The sequence below is a fragment of the Lynx canadensis genome, chromosome A3 (assembly GCF_007474595.2).
Source record: "Lynx canadensis isolate LIC74 chromosome A3, mLynCan4.pri.v2, whole genome shotgun sequence".
NCBI classification, from domain to species: domain Eukaryota; kingdom Metazoa; phylum Chordata; class Mammalia; order Carnivora; family Felidae; genus Lynx; species Lynx canadensis.
Genome location: NC_044305.1, coordinates 37,283,223 through 37,298,026, shown reverse-complemented (window position 1 = coordinate 37,298,026; position 14,804 = coordinate 37,283,223). Strand labels below are relative to the sequence as shown.

The 14,804-nt window shown below is 41.5% G+C and overlaps 1 protein-coding gene across 1 annotated transcript in view; it reads right to left on the bottom strand.

The window, feature by feature from the left end:
* The window catches only part of BTBD3 (BTB domain containing 3), a 35,068-nt gene extending 21,618 nt beyond the window's left edge, over nucleotides 1-13,450 (bottom strand). The window contains exon 1 of the mRNA XM_030310102.1: nucleotides 13,361-13,450. The gene's annotated coding sequence lies outside the window, so the exon portion shown is untranslated. The remainder of the gene's footprint in view (nucleotides 1-13,360) is intronic.
* Between the last annotated feature and the right edge of the window lie 1,354 nt (nucleotides 13,451-14,804).

The following is a 14,804-nucleotide window of genomic DNA, read 5'->3' as shown; positions in this document are numbered from 1 at the left end:
GAGACTGTCACTTAAAACAAAACAAAATTATTGCCAATGATAAAATTCAAACGTTCGAGCAAAACTTAAAATTTTGGAAATCTTGATTACACCACAGTGAGTTTGAGTTTGATAGCTTCCCAATACTTAAAGACTGTTTCTAATGAGATTGGTGATGCTGTTAAATGAATGTAATTTTTTTATATTGTATTATGAAACATAACATTTGAAGGATTTGCATAACACACTGATCCAATGTTTTCTAATAATAATGTAATTACAGTAAAGAATCATGCACGGGGGGGGGGGGGGGGGAATGGTCCATTCAAAGTAAAAGACCAATGAATTTCAGTATAACAAGAGTACACTGATGGTTTTACATTTCACATGGCAATTAACCTTTAAAACTACCATTCAGGGGGGCCTGAATGGCTCAGTCTGTTGAGCGTCTGACTCTTGATCTTGGTCCAGGTCATGATCTCCCAGTTTATGAGTTCAAGCCTGCCATAAGGCTCTGTGCTGACAGCACAGAGCCTGCTTAGAATTCTCTCTCTCTGCCTCTTCCGCACTCATGCTCTCTCTCTCAAAGTAAATAAACTTAAAAAAAAATTTTTTTTTAAATAAAAATAAAAATCTACCATTCAAATTTTGATGAGGTATCAAACATTCACAATAATCTGAAAAGGATATTAAAATGTCTTTTCTTTTCCGGTTGCCTATCTATAAGACCAGATTTCTGTCATAGGATTCAAACCAAAATATTTATTTTTATGTTTTTAATCTTTATTTATTTTTGAGGGAGGGAGAGAGAGACAGAGAGAGAGCGTGCACGCACATGAATGCGGGAGGGGCAGAGAGTGAGACATAGACTCTGAAGTAGGCTCCAGGTTGTCAGAAAGGAGCCCGACACAGGGCCTGAACCCATGAATTGTGAGATCATGACCTGAGCCAAAGCTGGATGCTTAACCAACTGAGCCACCTAGGTGCCAGAAAATATTTATTTTTAAACATGTAAGTAAATATATAAAATTTATCTTTGCTTTCATTTCTGCACCAATAAATAACAACAGATATAACCCCTATAAACAAAAGTTCTCTGGATTTCTCAAAATAAAAGAATCCTGAGACCAAAAAGTATGAGAACTATGGATGCCTGCCTAGCATCCTAAGGAATTTGGATTTTACTGTAAGCATATAACGTGGTCAGTCATTAGAGGTTTTTAACAGAGAGTCTTTTAAAAAGGTGTTTATGGGGCGCCTGGGTGGCGCAGTCGGTTAAGCCTCCGACTTCAGCCAGGTCACGATCTCACGGTCTGGGAGTTCGAGCCCCGCGTCAGGCTCTGGGCTGATGGCTCAGAGCCTGGAGCCTGTTTCTGATTCTGTGTCTCCCTCTCTCTCTGCCCCTCCCCCGTTCATGCTGTGTCTCTCTCTGTCCCAAAAATAAATAAACGTTGAAAAAAAAAATTTTTTTTTAAAAATAATAAAAAAAATAAAAAGGTGTTTATACATACCAACTTTTGGTTTTACTCTTCTAGAAAACAATAATCCTCAAAACATAATTCTCAACTGCTCACTCCCCAAAAAAGTTTTTTTGTAGATAGAGGACGCAAGAATAACATGACAATCTCTGCCACAAAAATTAACAGCGAAGAACTATTATTCTACTTTTTCTACGAGTTTGGCAACTTAGCTTTGCTCCAGCCTCCCAAAATTCACAGAACATGAAGTGCATGATTTATTAATTGACACCTTCATGATATTGAGATCTTCTAATAAAAATAGATTTTGAGCAAATGTCCCTAGAAACTTCACATAAAGCAGTAAGAAAGATGCAGATATGTCTCCCCAATAATCTACTTTCTCCTATATTACATTCCCTTAGGAGAATTAGAAGTAGCAACCTCTGCTGTTTCCCGATGGGAAGCATGGCTGCCAACATTAAGAGAATTTGCTGTTCAACTTTTTAAACCATGTTTATTTTATTTCTGGGAGACAGGGGGAGTGGAGGAGAGGCAGAGAGAAGGGGACAGAGGCTCTGAAGCAGGCTTCATGCTGACAGCAGCAGGTCTATACGGGGCTTGAACTTAGAAACCGAACCATGAAATCATGACCGGAGCTGAAGTCCACCGCTCAACCAAGTGAGCCACACAGGAGCCCCCCTGTTCACTTTTGACCTTCATTTAAAGACAGACACATTAAGTTACAACATGCCTCTTTCACACTAATTTAATACCTTCCTATAAACTACAGTATTTGAGGTTATAGAATATCAAAATCTGTATACGTATTAAGTAGTAGAGAAGTTGTTGGAAATAAAATTTAGGTTAGGACTTTGATGAAGTCAAAAGGAAATATTTAATCTACCATCAGTAACTTTTCATTTAAAAATAGCCTTTTCTAGGGCACCTGGCTGGCTCAGTTGGTGAAGCACGCGACTCTTGATCTCAGGGTTATGAGTTCGAGCCCCACGCTGGGTGCAGACCTTACTTAAAAATAAAATCTTAAAAAAAACCCAGCCTTTTACTAAAGAGCTGGTGTTCAAACACCTTCTTAGCTTCACTCATAAAAGGATTTCAGGGGTTGTGTATGTTGGTAGAATTGTGATCCTCATAATTACTCTATACCCAACAATTATATGTTATTACAAAGACAGTAAAATCAGAATACAGGTTGTCTGAACTTGAGCATCTGATTTTCCTATAACTTAAGACAGATACCATTATATATTGACATCCCCAACCAATACTCACCTGGTAGAATATATCACTGCCTGGTGATGATTTTAAGTACCTGCCGGCAGCTGTATGCTAGCAAGAACTCAGGATCAAATTTGGCATTTTGAGGAGTCTTTCATGGCACTGACAAGAGAAAGTAGATAATAAAGTAACCTAGAATTTCAGGTAAGCATGGGCTGGTCCTGTAGGTCCCAGAGAAATACTGTTGAATAGTATTAAGTTAACTAGAAAATCTACTAATTCACATAAAGAAGCTCCACAACACTTATTGAAAGATGTGAAGCCATCTGGGGGAGAGGGTGGGGAGTCCACCATAAGAAATGACCAGCAGGGACTGGAAGTGACTGACTGCACACTGCACACTATCCCTCCAGTGCTGATTGCCTGCCCTCCAACAGATGGGTGCTAGCTTCTAGCACTTACTTACCCTGTCTCCTAAGATCCCAGAAGAAATCATGGGAAGGGAGGGAGCACTCTGGGATACACCCATGGAGAATGGATGTCCCACGTGGGAGGTGGGGGGAAGGCTATAGGCAAGAAATAGCAACATTCAGCAATAGCTGTTTGGAGCCTGAACCTGCATCTTGAGCAGGAGGTACTTCTGGGTAGATTCTCGCCATTTTTAATGTTGACAATAAGATTTTGGGAAAAGAAGCCTGCTGTAGGTCTAACTTAAAACATTACCATCTTCTAGACTTTCCAGGAATATAGATCATTCCCCAAATAAGATATCTAAATGTAGTTTGACTATTACACTTGACTTTTTACTACATTTTCCATGAACAAGGGTATGAAAATAGGTGGGAGTCTTGGTAATCTCTTATCTGTCCAGAGACCTAAAGTAAAATAATTAGTCCCTCACTATAGAGTAGGTATGTTTGCTGGTGCTGAGTAGGCAAGAGCACCACTTCCAAAACAAAACAAAACAAAACTGAATGCATATAAAAGGTGGCAATTAAAAAAAAAAAATCTTTAGAAAGAAAACAAATGTTTACATATGTTCCCAAACCAAGTGTAGAACTTTAAAAACATGGCATGTTTTCTAACTGGGCTATCAATTAATAAATAGCCTAAATTAAGGGTTATTTTGTGATTCAGCAACAGAGAGGCAGGTCAATGCTCTCCATTCAGACTTGGCCAATAAGACCTTGTTTGGGGTTCAAAATAAAATAATTGTAATAAAACCCAGATGCTAATATGAGTTTCAAAGGCAGAGCAAATTTATCAGGAAGATGCATTCAGAACAGTGTTGCTTCAGAAATTTTATTTCTAATGTGTAAAGATAATCACGGCTAAAACGTTTACGCCCTCTAACTGAATATGGGGATTGCTCTTGCTCATATACTACTACAGAAAAATTAAGTAGATAAAATACAAGGAACTAGATATGCCTAGGGAAAAAGAAAGTAAAGACAGAAGAAAAATTGCACATTTTTGTATTTAGGTAACAGCTATTGGGTTTATGCATTTCTGGAGATACATTTTGGTTTACTGTCTATTCTTTGGTTGCTTATATGATCTCTAAAAAATCATCTTTTTCCTGCACATGACATTTATTTGCACAGCAAATGCAACAGGATAAACCATACAAACACTTCCTGCTCTATCAAAAGAGAAGGGAAGGGAGTCTGATGTTTTTGAGGTACTATGGAATTGGAAGGACACAAAAGGAGGCTCTAGAAACACCGTAAGCAAAACTCTAAAATGACTGCTATAATGATTGCTGTGGGGATTGTAGTCCGGGAAGCTGAAGGTAAAGGACTTGAGATGCTTTGATTCTGTGGATTCAATATCATGTTCAATTATGTGCTTCTCTGCGGCTCTGAGTGGTTTCAAAATCACTTTATAAAAGAATTTATTTCAACCTTAAGGAATAAAGTTTAAAGGGGACATAAGAGATAGAGAGATGTCCTGAACAGCAAGAAGGCGCAAAAGGAGAAAACAAAAAATGGCTACATTCTATTTTAACAGATTGGTTAAAAAACAAATATAGTAACAGTTAATCACTGATATTTACCAGGGAGTTCAGACAGGTAATTTGAAAAGTTCCCAAAGTGAGGCTGCTGCCCACCCTTGGTTAAGAGCTGAAATCCGAGAGCAGGTTCTAGAATATAATTCACCTGATTCAAATATGAATAAAGGCTGTTGGCTAGGCTTTTCTGACAATTAAGAGACTTGTCCCTACACATTGGCACAATTTAGCACTTAACAGGCAGTATCCTACTTAATCCTCATAACCAGTGTATTACTACATCCATTGTAAATTATACATGTTCTGGAACTTCTCCATTGCCGGTAGGGTGTTAAATCATTAATGTTGGACCCAATAATGCCAAGGACTATGCTACTTTATAAGAAAATCATTGAAAAAGAAAAAAACAAAACAAACCAGAACGCAGACTGCATTCATTCATACAAAAATATTTACTGAACACCTTCTATGTACTGGACGCGTGTGGCACCTTAATGAACAGACATAAGATATTTGCCCACACAGAACTTACAGCCTAGCAGGAGTGGGGAAAGACAATTCACCATCAGTCAGTCAGTCAGTCAGTCAGGTTGTATTTTAGAAGGTAATAGATGCTACAGAAAAAGAAAATGCAGAGCACTGTAAGAGGGATCCAGGCCATAACTTGCAATTATATATAAGGTAGACCTCACTGCCAAAGTGATATTTTAGTGAAGACTCACTCAAAGGAGGTGAGGAAACTGGCCATGAATGTATCTGGGGAGAAAATATTACTGGCACAGGAAAAACCCAACACAAAGACTTGAAAGTGGGAATGTGCCTGATGTGTTTCAGGATCAGCAAGGAGGTGAAGATGACTAGCATGGAAAGCAAGAGAGGGAGGGAAGTGGGGAAGAGGTCAGAGTTAGGGCTAGCCAGATTGTACTGGGCTTTGTGAATCATTATGAGGAAATCTGACTTTTATTCTAAGTAAGATGGAATGCCATGGAACGGTTTTAAGTGTAACCTGACTTCTGTTTTAAAAAGATCGCTCTGGGGGAGCCTGGGTGGCTCAGTCAGTTAAGCACCTGACTCTTCAAAATTTCGGCTCAGGTCATGATCTCCTGGTTTCTGTGTGTTTCCGTAGTGTAGAGGTTATCACGTTCACCTGACGTGATCTCCTGGTCTGTGAAATGGAGCCCTGTGTCTGGCTCTGCACTGGCAGCACAGAGCCTGTTTGGGATTCTCTGTCTTTTCTGCTCCTCCCTCACTAGCACTCGCCCTCTCACTCTCTCTCAAGATAAATAAACATTAAAAAAAAAAATCACTCTGGGTGGCTCAGTCAGTTAAACACTCTTGACTTCGGCTCAGGTCATGATCTCACAGTTTGTGGGATTAAGCCCCATGTCAGGTTCTGCACTGACAGCACAGAGCCTGCTTGGGATTCTCTCTCCACCAACCCCCATTCATTCTCTCTCTCTCTCTCTCTCTCTCTCTCAAAATAAAATAAACCTAAAAAAAAAAAAAAAAGATCACTCTGGTTGTTATTCAGATAACTTGTTAAAAGGAAGCCAGGGAAGGAGAAAAGAGAGGTCACTGTAATAGTCAAGAGGCCTGGAAACTTAGACAAAGATGCGAACAATAAAGGTGAGGAAAGGGGCTGAAATCCTGGATTTACTTGGAAAACAGCATTCTAGGTACATTTGAAGATAAGTAGGATTTGCTGGTAGTCTTGATGTGGAAAGAAAGAGAAGAGTCAGGATGATTCCAAAGTTTTTGGCTTGAATAATCTGAAAACTGTACCTACCACCCACCAAAACGGGGCAGGCTGCAAGGAGAGTAGGTGTGTAAAGAAAAACAAAAAATCAGTTTTAATCCTGTTAAAATGGAAGTACCTTTTATGTATTCAAGTTAAGAAGTCAAAAAGGTAGTTGATATGTGCTCCAGAAGTTTCAGAGCACTATCCCTGCTGGAGATATCCATTGGGGAGTCTTAAACAGCTACGTGGTATTTTATTGAAGTCTCCCAACTGTTTATGACAAAAGTCCTACAGGAACTGAGCCCTGAAGCATTCCAAATTAATAGGTTGGTGAGGAAAACCCAGTGCAAATTTTTAAAAATGACAGAAAAAGTGAAACTGGTGGTCTAGTAGTTTAAGGAGGAAAAGTAGCTGCATGTGGAATCTTCAAAATCAAATGACATATGTCAAAAGAGAGGGGATGACCAATTATATCAATGCAGGCAATAGGTAAAGATGAGAACTGACTGCTGGATTTAGCAACTTGGAATAGTTTCTTTAGAAAAAGTCCTAGTGACTCTATCCTCCCTCACCCCAGAGGACAATTACAGATTGAATATGATGTTATAGTTCAATCTGCTCATGAATTGAATTTGTTTTTCTAAAGAATTATCCAAAGGAGGGGAGCCTGGGGGGCTCAGTCAGTTGAGCCTCCGACTTCAGCTCAGGTCATGATCTCATCGTTTGTGGGTTTGAGTCCCGCATCGGGCTCTGTGCTGACAGCTCAGAGCCTGGAGCCTGCTTCGGATTCTGTGTCTCCCTCTCTCTCTGACCCTCGCCGCTCACGCTCCATCTCTTTCCCACAAAATAAATAAACAAACAAACAAAAAAAAAAGAATTATCCAAAAGAAAGGATTTACTGCAATTTAATATTTGGGACTCAAATCACTTGATCCATTAAGAAATACCAGTGATACGGGCACTTGGGTGGCTCAGCAGGTTAAGAGTCCACCTCTTCATTTCACCTAAGGCCAAGATCTCATGGCTTGTGAATTCAAGCCCACATCTGGCTCTGTACTGACAGTGCAGAGCCTGCTTGGGATTCTCTCTGCCCCTCCCTGCTCACACTCTCTCTCAAAAATAAACATTAATAACAAAAAGAACTACCAGTGATAATCTTTTACTAACAGTAATTTGTTAATATATAATTCCTATCCCTTCACAAAACAAGACAAAAGAAAGCAACCTCTAGGTAAATTGGAAACAGAATATATATTTCATTTCTACTGATGAGGAATTATGATAAACCAAAAACCAATATTTTACTACTGTTTTTCCTATTAAAGAACACAGGTTTGCACATTACCACCATTACTATTGATAACAAATGCTCCAGAAACATTTTATAACGTTCCAGAATGTTAACATTAGTCAGCATGCCATAAAACCAAAATATAAGGTATAATTATTAGAAAGAAGTAGATTTAAGTATCATTATCGGTAACTGATTATATAACGAGGAAACCCAAGAGAATAAACTGCTCTTAGATTAAAAGCTCTTAGAATAGCCAGCTATAAATAAATACACAAAAATCAACAACCATCTTATACTAACAATAACCAATTTGAAGAATCCATCACAATGGCAACAGAAAGATAAATACTGAAGAAAAACATTAACAAGAAATATCAGGACTTCAGTGAAAAACAAACAAACAAACAAAAACCCTCTGTTAGGACAGCTAGAAGGTCTGAATAACAACTTTTCAGGTCCCTTAATAGAGACACTGACTACTGTACATGTAGATGAGAGTCCTCACCAAAAATCAAAAATGCACCTAACTGTAGTGGAAAACTGCAACAAAATCACAAATGTGGATAGCAGAAAGACAAGTCGCAACTTACCTGACCTAGAAGAGTGACATAGGGTGGCAAGCTACAATTAGGTTAATAAAGTTTGTTTAGGAAGCTCTACATCCCTGGATGCCCTTCCAACCTAACTTGCTGCAAAGGTCTGGCTGACAGTCCCAGAACCCATCAAGAATGGAGATGGATTCCTGACAAAGTAGATGAAACAGTTAAGTCTTTGGGTTGTAAACCCACAGGAACCTTCCCCAAAGTGACCTCTATACAAAGAGGATTCTGAAACCTCTGCCAGATCCCTCCGGGAACACTAGCAGCTAGATCCTTTCCTCAGCTCAGGATGCTGGAAGACAATCCTCTGACCAGACCAAGAGGAAAAAGCCTACAGTAGGCCCCAGTGAACAACTCAGAAGAAACAGTAAACAGTCAAAAGGCTGCCACTTGGGGAGGAAGACTCAGGGGATTGGGGCTGGTGGGGAGAGGGGCAAGGGACCATTTATTTTACAGTAAGCCTTTTGGATTTAAACTATGTGCCTGTATTAGTTTAAAGACAGCAAGATGGTAATTTTTATCTGAAAGGACAGATGAATGTACTTCTGACTTTTAAAAGAATATCGTGACTTGCTCTACCAGGTATTTTCATGTATGCTAAATCCACAGTACAAAATATTTGGCATTAAGTTTAGAGATCAGTGCATAGATGAGTAAGGCCTAAAACAGAAGCAGACCCAAGATTAAGTCAAGATCTTAATAAAGGAAAAGACCATAACCAATGAGGAAAGGATGGACTTTTAAGAATTGGTGTTGGGGGGTGCCTGGGTGGCTCAGTCAGTTAAGCATCCAACTTTGGCTCAGGTCATGATCTCGCAGTTAGTAGTTACTAAGTTCAAGCCCAGCTTGGGGCTCTGTGCTGACAGCTCAGAGCCTGGAGCCTGCTTTGGAATCTGTGTCTCCCTTGCTCTCTGCCCCTCCCCCACTCATGCTCTGTCTCTCTGGTCTCTCAAAAATAAATTAAAAAAAAAAAACCTTAAAAAATTTTAAAAAAATGGTGTTGGTAGAACTGGTAAGGAGGAGGTGGTATAAGACAATTCATATACATACATTAATACAGAATTAAACCTAAAAATCTAATATATTTCCAAAATTTCAGTTATATTTACCTCACTTCTGGGTTTTTCAAACATAAATGTGTATAAGAAAAATCATAAAAGACAAGACAAAGCTCGACTACATTAAAGTAAAACTATTTTGCTGTTTGGAAAACACCATTAAGTAAATTAAGAGACAAACAATGAGCTGTGGGGGGAAAATCACTGCAAATATGATAAAGGCAGAATACTATATAAAACAGGTATTCAAAATTATTTTTCTAAATCACCAACTAAGAGTGAAGAGGGCAAAGTACCTGAACAGACAGCTTTGAAAAGGTAAACAAGAAGCAAATCACTAAGTTCACTACTTACCAAAGAAGATAAGTTAAAATAAGATCGCATTTTTATAGAAAATTAGGAAAGATTAAGCACTGGAATGCTGACACAGTGGGAGACCATTAGGTGCATAAGGGAATCAATGTGTCTTAGCATAAGCAGTTTGGCACTGTGCCTCAAGAGTCATAAAAGAGTTCACCTCTGCCTCAGGAATTCTGCTATAAATCCAGCCCAAGCAAGTCAGAGACCCCAAGACTTTCAGGCATAGGCATTTATCCCAGCTCTGCCTCCAAGTCTGTTCTTACTTTCTGAGCCTACTTCCTTTGCCAGACAGACTCTGTTGAAGGCCTTCCTCTATGATTCATTCCATCTCTCCAAATCTCTATGCTGTAGGCATTATTAGGTAGAATTGGGTAATTAATAAAGTTCACTCCAACCCAAAGTGATCAAGGTCAGATTTGCAACCAGTATTTCATACCAAATTTTCAACCACTAAAATGGAAATATGTTAAACAACAGAAAACTCATTAAATAAACTTTGGCATATCCATCATTAGAAAATCTTACGTTCAGGGGCACCTGGGTGGCTCGGTTGATTGAGCATTCGACTTTGGATCAGGTCATCATGTCGTGGTTCCTGAGTTTGAGCCCTGCACAGGGCTCACTGCTATCAGGGCAGAGCTTCCAATACTCTGACCCCCTCTCTCTCTGCCCCTCCCCCACTGGTGCCCTCTCTCTCCAAAATAAGTAAACAAAAAAATATTTTTAAAACTTATGTTCAAAGATTTAAAGGCACAGAAAAGGTGAAGCGAAAAGGTCATATTTAAAACTACAGATGAAACTGAAATGCCTTTTTTTTTTTTTAATATGCAGACAAAGAAAAAGGGACAAATGGAAACATACCATCACATGAACAGTTCTATTTCTGGATGATGTGATTGTGAGTTTTATTTTCTTTGGTTTTTTTTTTTTTTTTAATTCCCTAAATGTCTACAGCAAGAATAATTTATTTTAAAATGTTTAAAAGCCATAGAAACAATAGATCCTCTCAAATGGGAGTTGCTTAGAAGCCCTCAATTTTGAAGCATGTGATCCAAAAAGGAAAGATTAGGTGAGAAGTTACTATCTTAGCAGAGCATTACTGTTGAACTACAAGGTCCATCAAATGAGAGGGATTTCCATCATTATTTTCTCAGAGTAAAATGGGAAAAATCAGCCTTTCAGAATCTGCTTGATAGTCCAGTTAACAGTTTAATTACCACATAGAACAGGGGATAGTTGCAAGAGAAAACCTCTTCAACTCTCAACGCATGCTCAGTATCACTGGCCTACTAAAAGCATTTTGTAATTGATGGGATTGAATTCTGATATTTACACAGTAAAGTTTGAAAGGTTTCAAAAAGCAAAAAGCTTAAGACATGTAAATGATATTTCTGTACTTTTTTGTTCAGAACTGTTTTAACAGTTCCTTGAAAGGCAAACTGGAATTCGATGGCTATAGGATACCTGTTTTGAGCATAAAATTATCTGTTTGGATGTGTTTTCTGTGTTGGGGAAGGGAAAACAGTGGGCAAATTTGTAGACAAACTGTGTCTTTCCTTTGTTAAAGTATAACACTACAACTGGTTTAATTTATGTAAAGAATCTAGGCAAAGCACTTTCTAGGAACCAAACTGTTTAAAGGCTGATAATGACTTTTTTTTTGCCACAAATTACCAGAGATTTTTTGCATGACTGTAGGATTATATTTCACTTTTAAAATTTCTTAAATGTAAGATGTCTTAGGACTTTGGAGAAATGATGTATGCAATTCTTAGGTCTGTGTGCCCCAAAGGAAAAAACTGTTTCAGAAAACATCGTTTCCACCTCATTTTGGAACTTTCTTAAACAAGTTCTCAGCGCAAAAACAGGGAAAAATGAACATTCCTCGTAGCTGCTAGCAGTATTAATGCCAAGCAACAGCATTAATAGTTATGTAATTACTTAGAAAGAAAAACTGGAACTGTATGAGCTCACCCTTACCTGCGCTGAGGCCAAGAACTGAAAGAGTGATTCAAATTCTTCAGAAAAGGAAGAGTCCTATTCTGAAACCCAAAGGTAGGAGGACCCGCCCACTTCCCCTGGAGGACTCGTTGCTATAGGAACCCGCAGTAACCCTTCAGAGCCAGAACAGGCCGGGGGAGGGGGATCCTCCCAGGGATTGGGGGATGGTTAAAAAAAAAGGGAACGGAGAAAGGGTAAAGATGGGGGGGGGGAGTTGAGAGGTTAAAAGACAATGAAACCCCTTGGGTATGACAGGGTCAGAGAAGAAGGGCTGAGGAGCCCCAAAGGAAACTCAAAACATCAGTTAGAACAATGTCCTGGACGCTACAGTCACATTATAGTTAAGTTTAAGTTTGAACCATTAGAGACACTTCCCTCCCTCCCCGGTGGCAAACAAACCACCCTTTGTCGATTCCTGTGTTTGGAAAATGAAGCTAGACTTTTATCTCCTCCATTACAAACTGAATGCTACTTCGTAAAACTGAAATCTTGACTTTCTTATATTAAACTACCGGTTCCCAAACTATGCTTGCACATTGGAATCACCTAGGGACCTTTAAAATATACGTTGTTTTAATTGGTCTTGGGTGTGCTACTTGAGCATAGTTTTAAAACTCTCCAGTGGTTCTCTTCTTCAGTCAATTTTGGGAACTACTGTACTCCGTGATTTGGTGAGGTGGTAAAGAGTATTTTTAAAAGAGGGGAAAAAAAGAAAAAGAAAGCACAATTATCTCCCTTTGTCTTTTTAAGGCTAATAATAGAATTACTGGCTTTCCCCAAGCACACACAGGACAATAGGTTTCTTGATAAATAGGAATCCCCAGAATGCTCTAACAATACTTTCTTTGAGATAAAAAGACTAGGCAGCATAATCTTTTTCTTCCCAAGACAGCAAACACCGTTCTTACCCAAACACCAAACTTATACACCTATTTTAAGAGCGAATGGGCCATGAATGACGCTCACAACTTGGGAGTACGAGCTCCAGCACCAGAAGAAAAACAGACCCCCAGTAGCCCACCATCATTCGCTGGGGTTCTGCGGCGACCAGGGCTGGGCAAGGACGGGGTGTGGGTCTCTGAAGCCCCCAATCCGGGCCCCGCTGGCAGCGCCTCAATAAAGTTACTCAGGGAAGTTTGTTCGCGTTTCCAAGCAGGCGCCTCCCCGGGCCAGGGGCGCGGCCCCCGCCACCTGCTCGGCGCCAAAGCTCTCCGGCCGCGCCCCCTCCCTGGACCTCCGCCACCTCCGCGGGTCGCGCACACTGCGGGCGCCCGTGTGACCGGCTGGTGCCCGGGTGGGCTCGCTTCGCCCCCCAACCCCCGCGTCCCTCGGCTGCAGCTGGCCCAGCCCCTCGGGCCACAGCGCCAGGACCTCTTCTCGGGCCCGGCACCATCCCGCCTGGAACCCCTCGGGAAGGCTTCCCGCGCGTCCAGCGTTTCCCGAGCGAAGGCGGGATATCCGGGCACCCCGCATCCCGGAGCCCGACGCCGACCGGCGGACCCGTCCCAGCCCAGCCGCGCACGGCCCCTTCGGCCCGGGGCCGGGAGCGCGCCCCTGGCCAGGCGGTCCGGTGCTGCGCACGCGCGGAGGCGCCCGCCCGCTCACCCGCGGCGCCCTCACTCACCGTCCGTGCTCTTCGTCACCTCTGGCGTCGCCGCCGCCTGCGGTGCTTGCTGCTCGCCGCTCGCCACCCCGGCCCGGTGCCCACTCCTCAGGCCCCGGCCCGGGCACTCGGGGATCCAGCGCCCGGCGGGCTTGGCGGGCACCCGCACGCAGGGCACGCTCCGCGGGGCCGCGCGCGCGCGCCCGGGAGCCGGGAGGGGGTGGGGCCAAGCTGGCCACGCGCCTGGAGGCAGCCCTGGATAAATAAGGGGCATGCGCACTGCCTGTCCCTTCCTGGGGTCCTGTTTCTGGGAGACTGGTGACCCTGGACCAATGAAAGGGAGAAGAGGCGAAGAAGGCCAGGAGACCTCCTCACTGTGAGGCGCATTCGCCCTTGTCCCACAGACTGCAGGTGTTTTTCTCGGGTGCCTTCATCTAATGTGTTAAACATTTATTGAGCACCTACTTTGGCAGACCCTTTGTGCAGGACCAGGGCGGTCTCCATTAACGGGGGAACCATTGGCTTGAGATTGCTTTTCCTGCAGTGATTGCATCCTTCTCTTTGAACAGATAAGGCGAATGCACTACACTCTTCGACAGTTTGGGGAAGGAGAGTTGCTGCTGGATCGGGGTGATGATAAAACTTCACTGAGAAGCCTGAAAGAATAAGAGCTGGAGTCAGAAGTTCACCTGGAGAGAAAGGTGAATGAATACAAAGGAATAAGTGGAAAAAAATTATATATGTGTGTATACATATGTGTATACATATATATGTATACACATATATATACGTGTATATGTACATAAATACACACACACACACATACACACCCTGCACACCCTGTTGGGGGTTAAAACCTTAATGTATCATTCATAGAGCCGAAACGATGGGTGGAAGAGTAGTTGAAGCTCCTCTGGAAATCATTTTTAACGCTTAACCTCAAAATTTTGCTTTTTTTCGTGAGTACTTGAAAAATGTTAAAGATGGGGGGAGAGGGGAGGCGGTGGTCTGATTAACTTAAATATATGAAGACTGGAGACCTACAATGTAGTATATATTCTGGTACGAAGTGATAGTGTCCTAAATTCTAGTGTTGGCACCAGGAATGGAAAGCACGGAAAAGTTTTCAGAGATTGTGAAGAACAAGATTCCCTAGCTTTTGTCACTGCCTTTTTGGGGATACGGAGCTGTTTACAATGACAGACACCTACTTCATTCAATTAGATCATCATCTTTGGTAGGTATTTATTAGTGGATAAATTAGACCTCTAAGATATACAGCCACAGTTACTAAATGTTTCTTTTAACATGAGATGAGTCCTGGAAAAACCTAGTTCTACTCAGTTGAAAAACATATGTGTGGGGGCGCCTGGGTGGCGCAGTCGGTTAAGCGTCCGACTTCAGCCAGGTCACGATCTCGCGGTCCGTGAGTTCGAGCCCCGCGTCAGGCTCTGGGCTGATGGCT